Source organism: Nicotiana tomentosiformis, chromosome 7 (genome assembly GCF_000390325.3).
Source record: "Nicotiana tomentosiformis chromosome 7, ASM39032v3, whole genome shotgun sequence".
In the NCBI taxonomy this organism is placed as follows: Eukaryota; Viridiplantae; Streptophyta; class Magnoliopsida; order Solanales; family Solanaceae; genus Nicotiana; species Nicotiana tomentosiformis.
Window position 1 is genome coordinate 4,384,907 of NC_090818.1, and position 13,583 is coordinate 4,398,489.

The 13,583-nt window shown below is 32.1% G+C and overlaps 1 pseudogene; it reads right to left on the reverse strand.

The window, feature by feature from the left end:
- Positions 1-37: 37 nt before the first annotated feature.
- Positions 38-10,407, reverse strand: LOC104114662 (lupeol synthase-like; annotated as a pseudogene).
- Positions 10,408-13,583: the final 3,176 nt, after the last annotated feature.

The following is a 13,583-nucleotide window of genomic DNA, read 5'->3' on the forward strand; positions in this document are numbered from 1 at the left end:
ATAAATAAATAAACTCACCAAGAAGTCAAAGGGTGTCATTATATAGTATACATAAATAATTTTAAAAAAATTACCGAGCTAAATAGTGAAATTTTCCGACGAAGGGGTGTCGGTCCTTGGGAGCATGTGGCTCCACTACTGAACAACATACCGAGTGTGATCTCATAAATGGTATCTGGAGAGGATAGTGTGTATGCAAATATTACCCCAATCAATAGACCCTAGGCTCAAGATTCATTAAATGAAAATGAAGTCCAAGGATTCTACTTCAGTTTCATTAGAAAACGTTTGCGATATTCACCAAGAGCCCATATTGGGAAGATATTTCTGTATGATGCATAGTTCAAGGTGCAGTTCTTCATAAATGCCCCAGTTATTCCCTGCAAATACACAAGAAATAGAACATTAGTCATTCAGTATTTAAAATTGCTATATACATGCTCATATCTTGGAATGAAAGAATTTTATTTACAATCATATTATTGGATTTTAACCGCCCAACCCACTAGTAAATGTCTTCCTTGGGCCTAGGCCCGTACGATTTCAAAACGCGTCGCTAGGATTTAATGATTTGTTTATTTATATAATCAGCATCTCTCCCGTGTTTTATCGATGTGGGATTCATCACCTGGGGTGTCACGTACGAGACTCAGCTTCCTCACTAAAGTTTGCCCCACCATCATTCAAGGTTGTACGCAGAGTGACTCTGATATCATATGTAACAACCCAATCCACTAGTGATATTGTATGCTTTGGACTCAGACCCACACAACTTTAAAACGCACCATTAGGATCTAAGGCTTGTTTACTTATATATCTCTTCCGTTTTTGTGGAATTCGCCTGGGTGTCATATGCATATAATATATCCTCTGTGCAAACTCGTCGCGTTTCTTCAGGAAACAATTTAATGACTAAAAAGTCACAATTCATAGTGAAAGAAAAGTTAACATTGTTATAAGGCAGCTTCTTACCTGTTGTGGATAGTCACCATCTTCCATTTGTGAATTTATTAACAATCTTATTCCACGATGTATTGGTGTTGGATCAATTTCTGCCTGAAGGAGAAAAAAAGAAAAGAAAATATATCAACCGACATATATAGTTTGGAACTGATTCACTTATTCCCATATTAAGAAAATTTAACTTCAATTAACTTGTACTTTCTCCGTCTCATATTATCAGTTGTGGTTACTAAAAATAATTATCTCAAACTGTTTGTCATTTTGAAAGTTCAAGACAAAATTGATTGTTTTTTTCCTTTTTTACCCGTAGTAATAATTATCATTGAAACTACAAACACCTCAATTATGACTAAATATTAAATGAAGAGAAATTATATCTTAAAACATAAATAAGGGTAAAACAGTCAAAATCTATCATATTTAATATTTTCTCAAGGGACGTGTAAAAAAGAAACATGACAGATAATATGAGACAGGGAGGGTGTAAACACTAAACAACTTTGCTTTATGATGTAGAAGCGAGCTTTATCATTTCTTAAGTTGGGACTGAAAATAAGACATAATAATCTTTTTTTAAAGTACAAGTTTGTAATACAAACCTGTCCAGCGTTAATAAGAGATAACAACGCCCATGAAGTTTGTACCAAATTTGACTGGTCGCCTTTAATGTTCGTATAAACCTATTGCAAGAAAGATATATTATCAAAATTAAAGGAATTAATTGAGAAACGTTAATTAAAAGAAACAAATCAATACAACTTTCAATTTTCTTTTTGTATCCTGTAATCAATTGCCCTAAGCAGTTGTTTGGACACCTAATAATCTTAGACCTTATATAGCTAGAAAGATAGAGATAGGAGCAGATCTACCATGTACTTTACGGGTTCACGTGAACCCAATTATTTTTGTCCAGATTCTGTATACGCATTAAGAAATTTACTAAAACAATATAAATATTTGACCGTAAACCCAATTTATTGTATAATATTAATAGCTTGAGATTGTTGTGACTTGTGACAATTCAACAAACAACAACAACATACCCAGTGTAATCCCACAAGTGGGATCTGGGAAGGGTAGTATATACGCATACCTTATCCCTACCTTGTGAAGGTAGAGAGGTTGTTTCTGACAACCCCTCGGCTCAAGGAAAACGTATTTGCAACAATTTTGAAAAAGCAATACAATAGTGGAGTAGCCATGAAAAAAGAAAGCAGTAATGACAACAAGATAATAAGATAACCGAAACAAAAGAAACAACAAAAGAAATAACACGTAGAAATAGAAATATAAGAATCATAAACTCCAAATCTTGCCTCCGCCGAATTTTGTAAAGGAAGAATAGGAAGGGTATATCTTGTTACCTTGTTTGAATTTGAAAGATAACTCTCACCCCATCCACCATCTGGCAATTGCTTTGACAACAAAAATTTACAGGCCTTTTTGAAGGGCATGACAAGTTGGATATGTTCTTCCACAAGCTATTAATCCATCTACTGCAAACCATGTTCCATATGTATAGCAAATTCCCCAACAACCTGTCCTGTATTTATATATATGGTTGTAAATATTATTATGTAATTTCAATCGCGAATTTTATCAATTTAAGAAAATTAAAGCAAAAGGCTAGCAATTAATTAAAGGGCGCAACCTGGTACATAAAACATCTAACATTTATACATCATTTTGGGAAGGGTCGTACCCCAAGGGTGTGATGTATACAACTTACCCTAATATGATATATTCTTAACTAGTAGTACATTTTTATAAGGTTTAGATTTTTTTTTCCTTTTCTTTCGAGTGGGAGGGGGAGTGCAGATCTAGCTATGGGTTCACTGGTTCGGCAAACCACCTAATGTTCGGGAAACCTTATGCGCATGTATGAGAAAAACAAGTACAAATAGAGTTAGATATGTTTCAGAATCACTTTCTCAATTCAAAATGCGCATTATTTAAATTTGGAATACACGAAGATTTAGAGATTATACCACGACCCATCAGAATTTTGTGTATTCTCTATGTATTGTAAACCTTTTGAAATTGCAGCTTCAATTTCCTTTCTTCTATGTCCAGGGTGTAACTTTTCAAACAATGCTAAAGCTTGAATTGCTGATGAAGTGCATTCCACATACCTTAAAATCATAAACAAACATCTTATAAAAAATTGTTCCAAAATTGAAGATATATTTAATATTTTCTAATTAATCAGAATTTTAGAAAAGTAGGACGTAAAGCTTACTCTCGTTCAATTATAGTATCCTCGAAAAATTCCGTAGGATTAAATTTCTGATACGCACATAAGAAGAAAAAAGTCAATAGCAAATCAAACAAACAGAATCTACAGCATTAGAAAACTAAACAAACTGCACAAGTAGGAAGAGTGTGAGTTTGAGAATTTAAATAGGACTTAAGTTATACAGATGGACATTATAAAAATATTTAAACTATCAGTATAGTATAGTTTAACATGTGAAAATATTTTAGCTAGTTATCGTTTTTATTAGGTCATCAATTAATACTTAAACCAAATTGCCTTATTAACTATCTAATTATGTGTATATATATATTACACGGTCAACGCATAAACTATAAACTCATCCAAATAGGATTTTAACTTATATATGTTAATATTTTTTATACTATCAAATGTACATCATAATACTAGGAATCAGTTTATTTTGGAGAAAGAAAAGGATTTAGTTTATTACCTCCAACAAGCGATAGGCACGTTGTGGCTCCCAAGCTGGAAAACCTCCATTTTCACTCTACAATTATAATTTATGATAATTAAGGTTAATCCTGGCGTATATTTTCAAGGAAGACAACATTTAAATCATCTTTACAATTTTTTTGACATCAACGACCTTCTACGTGTTACAAGAGGTTTTCTTTAAACTTATAAAATCCAATATTAGAGTCCTATTACCAAGAAAATAGTAGTCGATATAAACTATTGTGAGTATTATATGTAATGAAGCACAATATACCGCCTCATTATTTTTATTATTTTTATTATTATTATTATTATTATTATTATTATTATTATTATTATTATTATTATTATTATTATTATTATTATTATTATTATTATTATTATTTCTTAGAAGAAGTTCTCCTTTTACTAATCAATGTTTACCTGTAGAGACAGAGTAACATTTACTGCATCACATAAGCGTTCAGTTTCGAACTCTTTCCCAACTAGTTCTGTAGGCATTTGTGAAAATAAAAGTGCACACTGCAAAACAAGCATAGAATATCATAAACCAATAGTTTTTTTAGAATAGCACCAACACAAGTACTAATTATGTAAATTTGTTAATTACTAAGCTTAAGCAAATAAAAGAAATGATCTAGCATATTTGCAGAGATTTAAACACACATATCCGCAGGGGCGTATCCAATGTACAAGCTATAGGTTCATATGAACCCATAACTTTCGGCTTAGATCATATATGTGTGTTAAAAAATCCACTAAATATGTATAGATAATAGGTTTTGAACCCAGTAAATTATTAGATGGAGTTACGAATCTGAACTCATAAAATTCAAATTTTGAATCTGTTTTAAGCCAACTTTATTGAGTGTTAAGTCATATTTTTGTGTGCGGATGAAATAATATAAATTGTTGAAAGAACTACCTTTAGTCCTTCGGAAGTGCAATCAGAGACTTGCCAACCATGATCTTGCATTGAAAATGTCCAAGCACCTTTAGAGATATGGCTATACATTTTCCTGAAGTCCCCAGAAGGATTCTCTCTTACCTAAAAATATAGTGCCAAATCTTCAGATAAATAATTGTGATACATTTTATCCTACGTTAACATTAAAAGGGCAGCCCGGTGCACTAAGCGCCCGTTATGCGCAGGGTTCGAGGAAGGGCTGTACCACAAGGGTCTATTGTACGTAGTTTTACCCTGCATTTCTGCAAAAGGCTGTTTGCACGGCTCGAACCCGCAACTTTACCATCACGGTTATTAAAAAAAAAAAAAAAGTAAGATTGAGTTTTTTATGATGAACCTGTGATGCTTTTAGAAAATCATTTGCTTTCTTGAGGGTTGGTCCAAAATCTGCAGCTAGATCACTTGATAAGATTGCTTGGATTGAAAAAACTGCATCCCACGTTTGACAACCAAAGGACTGGAATAATCAAATTGTACTTATCATTAGCAAACTAGTTTTGGCAAATCATAAGGATTTTATGATTTGTTAATAAAATGTGATGATAATTAAGAAAAAAAAAACAAAGAGAAAGGCTAGGTATTGAATAAACCTGAAATTTTAACCCATCTTCAGATATCCAATAGTAATCTGGTAAGCGAGCAATGTGGCGTTTATATGCTTCTGAATTTGGATCTTCCACCCAACAAGCAATTAGACATAGTACCTACCAAAAGAATAATAATATTTTCAATTATCTCAAAGTGACTTTTTGGTTTATTATTGTGTTAATGTTGTAGCAATGTATATGTCATGGTTATATTATCATTTTTACTAATAAGAATTAATTTATATAAGCTGATAAGGTAAAGAACACTTATTCTATCAGTATAGTTTTACCTTATTGTAGCCAGTAGCGTAGCCAAATAGAGTGAAGGGTGTTCAGTTGAATACCTTTTATAAGAAAATTATATTATGTATATAGGTCAAAAATTACTTTTTATAAATACATATTAAACCTTGAACACACTTTGCTAAAATTTCTGGTTTCACCACTGATTGTAGCAGGTTGTTTACAGAGGCGGACTCAGAATTTTAATGTGACGGGGGCAACATTATTTTGTTCAACATGTGCCCCCAAAGACTTTTAGTATTTAGGGTGCCAAGTTATTTATAGGAAAAATGACATTGTATAGCCGCTCTCAAAATAATAGAAAAAATATATATTTTTTGTATATATATATATATATATATATATATATATATATATATATATAATATACAAAAATTATACAAATTTTATACATTTTTTCGGTTACCGAATGTAAATAGTTTCTGATATGGGCTAAAAGTGATAAACTCCTTATTTATATAATCATTTTCAAGGTATATACATATACATATACAATCTTTTTACCGAAATTTACAGGGTCCGATGACGTCTCAACACTACACATAGGTCCGTCTGTGGTTGTCTGCCTTATTTTTCAGGTAATTAATCAGTTATCTTTTAGGTGGTGTGATTGTGTAAAAAAAAATTAGAAGTATAAACTCTTACAACTATATTGTAAGTTACCTTTTCCACACATCCAATGCAAATGTATCTGCTATTTTCATCTTCGTAGTGAATATGTTCCATGGCAAGATTCAAAGCCTTTTCTCTTAATTTAGTAAACGGCTATCTCTTTAGAACTGGCTCGGCAAAGTGATGCAGGAATCCCCAAAGTGTATCTTGTATAAGTGGATGTGGATAGTAAAGATCCTCCTATTCTCATATTAAAAAAAATTAACTATTTTATAAGCAAACTGATTGCGTAAATATTTTTATAACTTAAACTAATAAAAAAAGGGAAGAGAATCCACAGACCTTAGCACATGTATTCCTTGCTTTATTCCAGTCAATTTCACGGTAAGGTTGATTATGAATCTCATCTCTTATGGACCGTACCAAACTAGTGATGGTTCCCACAAATCTCTTTCCATATAAATACGACATGGGCATGTACACCAAACGACCATAACACAACATTTTACCTGCATTACAAAATATATTATATATATTTTTTTGGTTCTGAGGAATATTTTTATTACATTATCTTTAAAGTTTTCTCCTTAATATATATATTTATGGATATATTTAGAAACCTGGATGAATAGGAAATAATGTAGGCAGTAGCCAAAATTCTGGTGGCATTGGGTTGCAACCATCCCACTCATATACTCCTAGCACCTGAAATTAGTAATGTACAATTCATAAGTTCTTTTCTAAATCGAGAGATTTCAAATATACAAAAGTCTTTCGTTCTTTCTTAAACTCAGCGGTGAAGCCAGAAAATCAATAAGAACACAATCTATCAGTGGACTATTCAAGGGCGTTCGAAGTCTATTTTTTTTATCAATAATAAGTACTAATATTATACCCTATACACAGTATATTATTTTGGGCAAAAGGGTGTTCAGTTGACCACACTTGACCACATATAGCTTCGCTCCTGCTTAAACTCTGTGTCCAGTTAAATACCGTTACATACATTAGGACGGAGAGAGTATTATTATTCATACCGCGAGCCAAAACTTTCCCCAAGAAGGAGTAGCAACAGCAGCACCATGATCAAGAATCCATTTACGTCCTTTAGCCAATGCTTTGTCTTCACCATCTTCTCCTAGCAACCTTAGTGCTATGTAGTTAAATACTGTCCCAAACATAGTGCTATGTCCTTCTATATGAAATCCCCACCCTCCATCTTCGTTCTGTCCACATAAAAATCAGTTCATTAACTATCACATCTACAATCTGTCTGCAATTTCTGAATAATTTATACTGTGTTAATTCATAGTAAATAAAAAGACCTGGTGATTGTAAGTGTAGCGTTTAATCTCTATTTGATGAGCTGGTGATAAAACCGCATTCATGTCTCCCGTGACATACAATGCCATGACCTGTATTAATAAGACAGACGACATATTATAATAAGTTAAATTACACTATAAAATATTTTTTTATACTGCCACTAATTAAACTTACTCATCACATTATAGTATATCCACTTTGACATTAATTACCCTGTCTTCAGTGTCTCTTAAAAAGATAGCCAATTGAGGGAAAATGACGTTGATAATTACAAAGTAAAAAATTTGAAGAATTAGGGTGTGTTTGGTAGGAAAGAAAAGATTTTCCGGAAAATATTTTTCAATTTTCCTATGTTTGGTTGGTTTAAATGTATTGGAAAAGATTTTTCTCATGAACTCATTTTCTTCCAATTGGAGAAAAATATTTTTCCTATTAAGAGAAGAGAAAACATTTTCCAAAACTCTTTTTCAACCTTCCTTACTCTATTCCTCATCCCCACCAACCTATTCCATACCCCCACCCAACCCCCAACCCCAAATACCCCCAACCCCACTCTCGCCCCACCCCCACCCTCACCCCCTATCTAAATGGAAATGTTATTAATAGTACTTTCTTATCATGTTATAGATAGATTACTTTTTTTTTTGAAGTATTACCCCAAATAGCCGCCCACCCAACCATTTAAATTAAAAATAATCGGTGGAGGTATAATGTATGCATAATTTATGTATTATATGTGTATAATTATGTATAATGAATATATATGGTTAGAAAGAGTAAACAATGAATATGACCGGCTATTTATATAAAGATCCTTTTTTTTTCATTTCAACAAATGAGCATTTTCTTTTCATCATATAATTTTAATAAAAAAGTATTTTCTTTTCATGATGTACACAAAGTATTTTCTTTCATTTAAACAAAATAATGTAGTAAAAATATTTTTTTTCATTTCAATAAAAAAAGTACTTTCTTTTCATAACGTAGAATTTTTTTTTCTTTTTATTTTAACAAAATGATGTAGTAAAAAGTATTTTCTTTCAATTCAACAAAATGATGTAGTAAAAAATATTTTTCTTTCATTTTAACAAAATGATGTAGTAAAAAATATTTTTTTTTTATTTCAATAAAAAGAGTATTTTTTTTCATGATGTGGAAAACGTATTTTATTTCATTTCAATAAAATGAGTACTTTATTTTTATGTTGTAGAAAGAGTACTTTCCTTTTCAACCAGAAAAAAGAGTATTTTCTTTTAGCTATGGAGCACAAATTTCAACGTTGTTTTTGCGTAAAAAAGTAAAGCAACACATTAGTTCTTTGGGTTTGTGCGAATTTTTAGAAGAATAATTAAATTCTTGAAAAAAATAGAGTTCTGGAAATGTTGGATATTTGAGGGGGAGGGGGGAAGAGTACAAGAAACATGGGGACTTGGGGGAAGGGGGAGGGGGTGGAGAAAGTAGCATAAAAATTTATTTTCCTAAAAAATATTTTCTACTTTCTAACCAAACACTATAAAATAATTTTCGGAAAAGTTTTTCACTCACCAACCAAACAAGAGAAAATAAGTGATAAAACCACTCATTTTCTATGAAAATATTTTCAAGCCTTCATACCAAACACACCCTTAATCTATATAGTTGTCTATCGAATCGCTTAAATTAAAAATAACTGACAGAAGTATAACATATGTATAATATATACATAATCGTGTATATTCAATACATAATTTATGTATACCAACTAAGAAAAATAAATAATGAATATGGTCGACTATTTTAAGATCCAAATATTACCAGAGGGGGAAGGAAAAACAAAGGGCCGGCAGATTCAGCCGGCCAGTGCCCATCATTTGCTTGAATTGTTGAGTAGTAGCTTATGGACCTTTTTAGTGTAGTCTTCACTGCTTCTTCTGTTATATTTTCTGATTCTTCTAATTTAACTGCTGCTGGAATTGGTACACATGGATTCTCTTTTCTTAGCTGCAAAATCACTAAAATTATGAACAATGTGGACCTAACAACCACTCCAAAAAAATAAGGCGAATGTCTAAAAAAGAATGACATATTTCTATCTTAATGATAAATTTTTATAATCATACAAATGTTACAATCAGAGACAGACTTACACTATAGGTTGAGGGGTCATGGGCACCGGAAAACTTCGACAAAAACTCCATATATACTTGCAAATATCTTTAAAAAATAGTCAAATATTAGCATAAGTCCATGTACCGATCCTGGGTCCGCCTCTGATTATAATAAATTTAAGATCACAATTTTTCAAAGTTTCATAGCCACGCAAATGTTATATGACATATTTGAGACGAAAAGTTTTAATTTTTTTTAAAGAAAAAAAATTGTGTCGAGTCAAACTACGAGAAACAAAGTGAAATGGAGGGAGTATTCATCAAATTATGGATTTAATTTCTTTTAGTTAATTAATACCTGCATACGCATGAGTAAGTCAGCACTTTGTTTTTGTAGGAATCTGTTATTCTTGAAATCTTGACGCACTTTCTCAACTAAAGCTCTTTCTTCAGGAGTTCCAGCTTCTGAATCAAATTCCCAATATTGTCTTCCAATGTAATTGTTGGTGGTCTTTAGCCATGGCCCTTCCCCTTCTGCTATCTTTAGCTTCCACATTTTCTCTCCTTATCTGCTCAACTCAAATAATTAAACAAAATAATAAAAATAAAAAAGGACTACTGTTCGTAGCTCTAGCTTTTATTTAGTTCTTTGTGAAGAAAGAGAAAAAGAGAATTGTATGTCCTAATCCTGCATTTCAATATATTATATGCTTTCTTAGTTTAAGAAAAATTAATAAAGCTAATATATTACCAATCTTAAACAAGGAGTATCAAAGATTTTCTCCTCTAATTTATACCCTCGAAGGAATGTGCATGAAAAAAAGTGATGGAAGTTGAGAATGGATTAGAATAAGTGAGTTTTGATTAGTTTCATTGCACACCTCTATATATAGAGAAGATGGGAACTAAGTACGCGTTTGGACATAAAAAAATGTAATTTTTGAAAGAAAAAAAGTAGTATTTGGAGTTAAGTTGAAAAATGATATTTGAAATTTGAAATTTGAAATTATATTTGGACATGCATCTCACTTGAAAAAATATTACAGTTTTGTGAATGGGGAGCTAAGTTTTTTTGAAAATTTTGAAAAAGTGGTCAAAGCCACTTTTTGATTTTTGAAAAACTCATTTTCGAAAAGTTTCCAAAAACTTACAAAATTTCATGAATAAACACATTTTTGAAACATAATTTCGAAAAAAGGAAAAAAAAAAAATGGACAAACGGGTCCTATGTTTTTAAAAAGTAAAGTAGTCCAAAGTTCTTCTAACTTTTACTATTTTGGTCATTAGATGAATAATGAACTAGAGTGTAGGAATAGATGTTTACAATGTATATTAACTATTAAAATATAGATACTCCAATAATTTTTATATCTCATTATTTTGCTTCTAATTTTAACTTGCAGGCTAGGCTGACATAAACATGCAGCCAAATGTACTGCAATATTTATTCCTTGTCTTTCTCTGTACAGTTTTGACTATGAGTTCATCATCACAGTTCAGGGGTGCCGATTGCTGGGAATTAGTACAACAGGCAAATATACACTAAAATGAGACAATTCACTCTCATATAGTTGACTATGTAAAACTTCTTCCTAAATACATTTATTTCTAGGAAACATAAAATATATATAAACTTCTCACCAGTGCCTGTGCTATACCAGCAGGGGAAGAATGTATTTACCATGTTCGGATAACTGAGTGTAGTGCTGATGTGGGCTAGTTTTATTTGTTGGGTTATATCTTGTAACTGGGCTTGGCCCAATTTGTATTTATGTTTTCATTTTTCAAATAGTTAGTAGCATAGTTAGGCCTCATTTGTTTTTTTTAAGATTAAGACGTTTGAATCTGAATACACATATGAATATTAAGATGTGCATTAAGATTAAGATATTTGAATCTGAATACACATCTGAATATTAAGATGTGTATTAAGATCTGAATACTAAATGATTAAAACTGTTTGTATTTTAACATCTGAATGTACAAAAGTTATCCTTATCTGAAAATTAATAAACATAAAATTCAAATAAAATACTAATTAATCTAATATTCTATTAATAATACATACATACATATATATATATATATATATATATATATATATATATATATATATATATATATATGGTGGTGTTTGTGAATACTAACTAGAGGTGGTGGTTGGTGGTGGTTTTGGTTGATGGTAGTGGTTTTGGGTAGTAACTAGTGATAATTGATAGTGATGGCGATTATGGTTGAGGATGGTGGTGGTTGATAATAATAATTAATAATAGTGGGTGGTGGTGGTTGTGATTGAGGAAGGTGGCGGTAGTTTATTATGGTAGTAGTGCATGCTATGATTTTTTACGTGATTGGTTGGTAGGTTGTGATAGTTGAGGTGGATGAGTTTGTGGTTGTCGTTGAGAATGATGGTGGCAGGGGCATGTCACGACCCAAAATCCCACCACAAGCGTCGTGATGACACCTAGTCTCTAAGACTAGGTAAGCCGATTTCAATTACCTCTTGAAGCCATTTCTTTTTGAAACTAACAGCAGAAATAATAACAATATACAACCTCCCAAGACTGGTAGTACTGAGTCACGAACTCTAACTGAATACATGGAATGATCACGAGTACCGAATATACAATACTGTTTGATTACAAATTAACAGTACAATAAAATAAAAAGACTCCAAGGGACTGCGACGACTAAGCAGCTCTACTTTGAATCCTTACGATCCCGCTTTAACTCTGCTCATGTCCGATATCTCCAATACCTGGCTCTGCACAAAAATGTGCAGAAGCGTAGTATGAGTACACCACGGTCAGTACCCAGTAAGTATCAAGACTAACCTCAATGGAGTAGAGACGAGGTACAGTCAAGACACTCACTAGTCTAATAACCTGTGCAATATAAAATACAAAATACTAGGAAATAGATAGCAATAAGGGCAGGATAAAACAACCAGTGTTATGCGAAGCAAGACAACAAGAATACCATAACTATCACTCAACAATTAATAAATACATGTACGCCCAATTAATTCAAGTTTTTCAAATAAATATCCTTCACATATAATTCTTCCAAATAACTCTCTTTTAAAAGTAGTTTTCTCAAATAATTATTTTTCAAATATAATTCTTTTTGAATAAAAATTCTTCCAAATAAATATTTTGAATATAATTCTTTCAATTAAAAAGTCACAATATGACACCTCATTTCATAATCATAAAAATACGGGTCTTAGCCCATTTTTATATTTTTCCGCAAATACGGGTCTCAACCCATTTTTATATTTTCACGGCTCCTCGTGCCCATAATTAAATCATCATATTTTTCCAGCATCTCGTGCCCTCATTTCATATCACAACTGCACGGACAATTCACGTGCCAATTATCATTATCATTTCATCATAGCACCTCGTGCCCACGTTTCATATCACTACTGCACGGACAATTCACGTGCCAAATATTCTCATTATTTACTCGCGGCACCTCGTGCCCACATTTTATTTTATAATCTGCCTGGCCATAGCCACAGGCTCTCAATTTCAACATAAATCAGATTGTTATCAATTTACCAACAACAAGACAAATTGCACAAGGTATAAAAATAAACACAAGAAAATCACAACATCGCATGAAAATCATCAACACCACAACCCCACATCATCATATATCGTCCCTAACAATAGCCACCCTTATCGCTCCTATTGCCACCTTTATCGCTCCTATAGCCACCCTTATCGCTCCGCCCAGACAATATCAATAGCCACCCTTATCGCTCCTATTGCCACCCTTATCGCTCCGCCCAGATAATATTCCAACAACACAATAACAGTGAAATGTCACCCTTATACCCACATAATATCAACGGTGAAATGCCACCCTTATCTCCTCAAAATAATAATTCACACAACACAACAATTTGCATGAAAAATTATCACGGCAACATAACAAAATCAATTCACATTACAGTTTGCTCAATGTCCACAACAAATTCCAAGGATATAACAAAATCAATTAATTTCACAACAAATAGC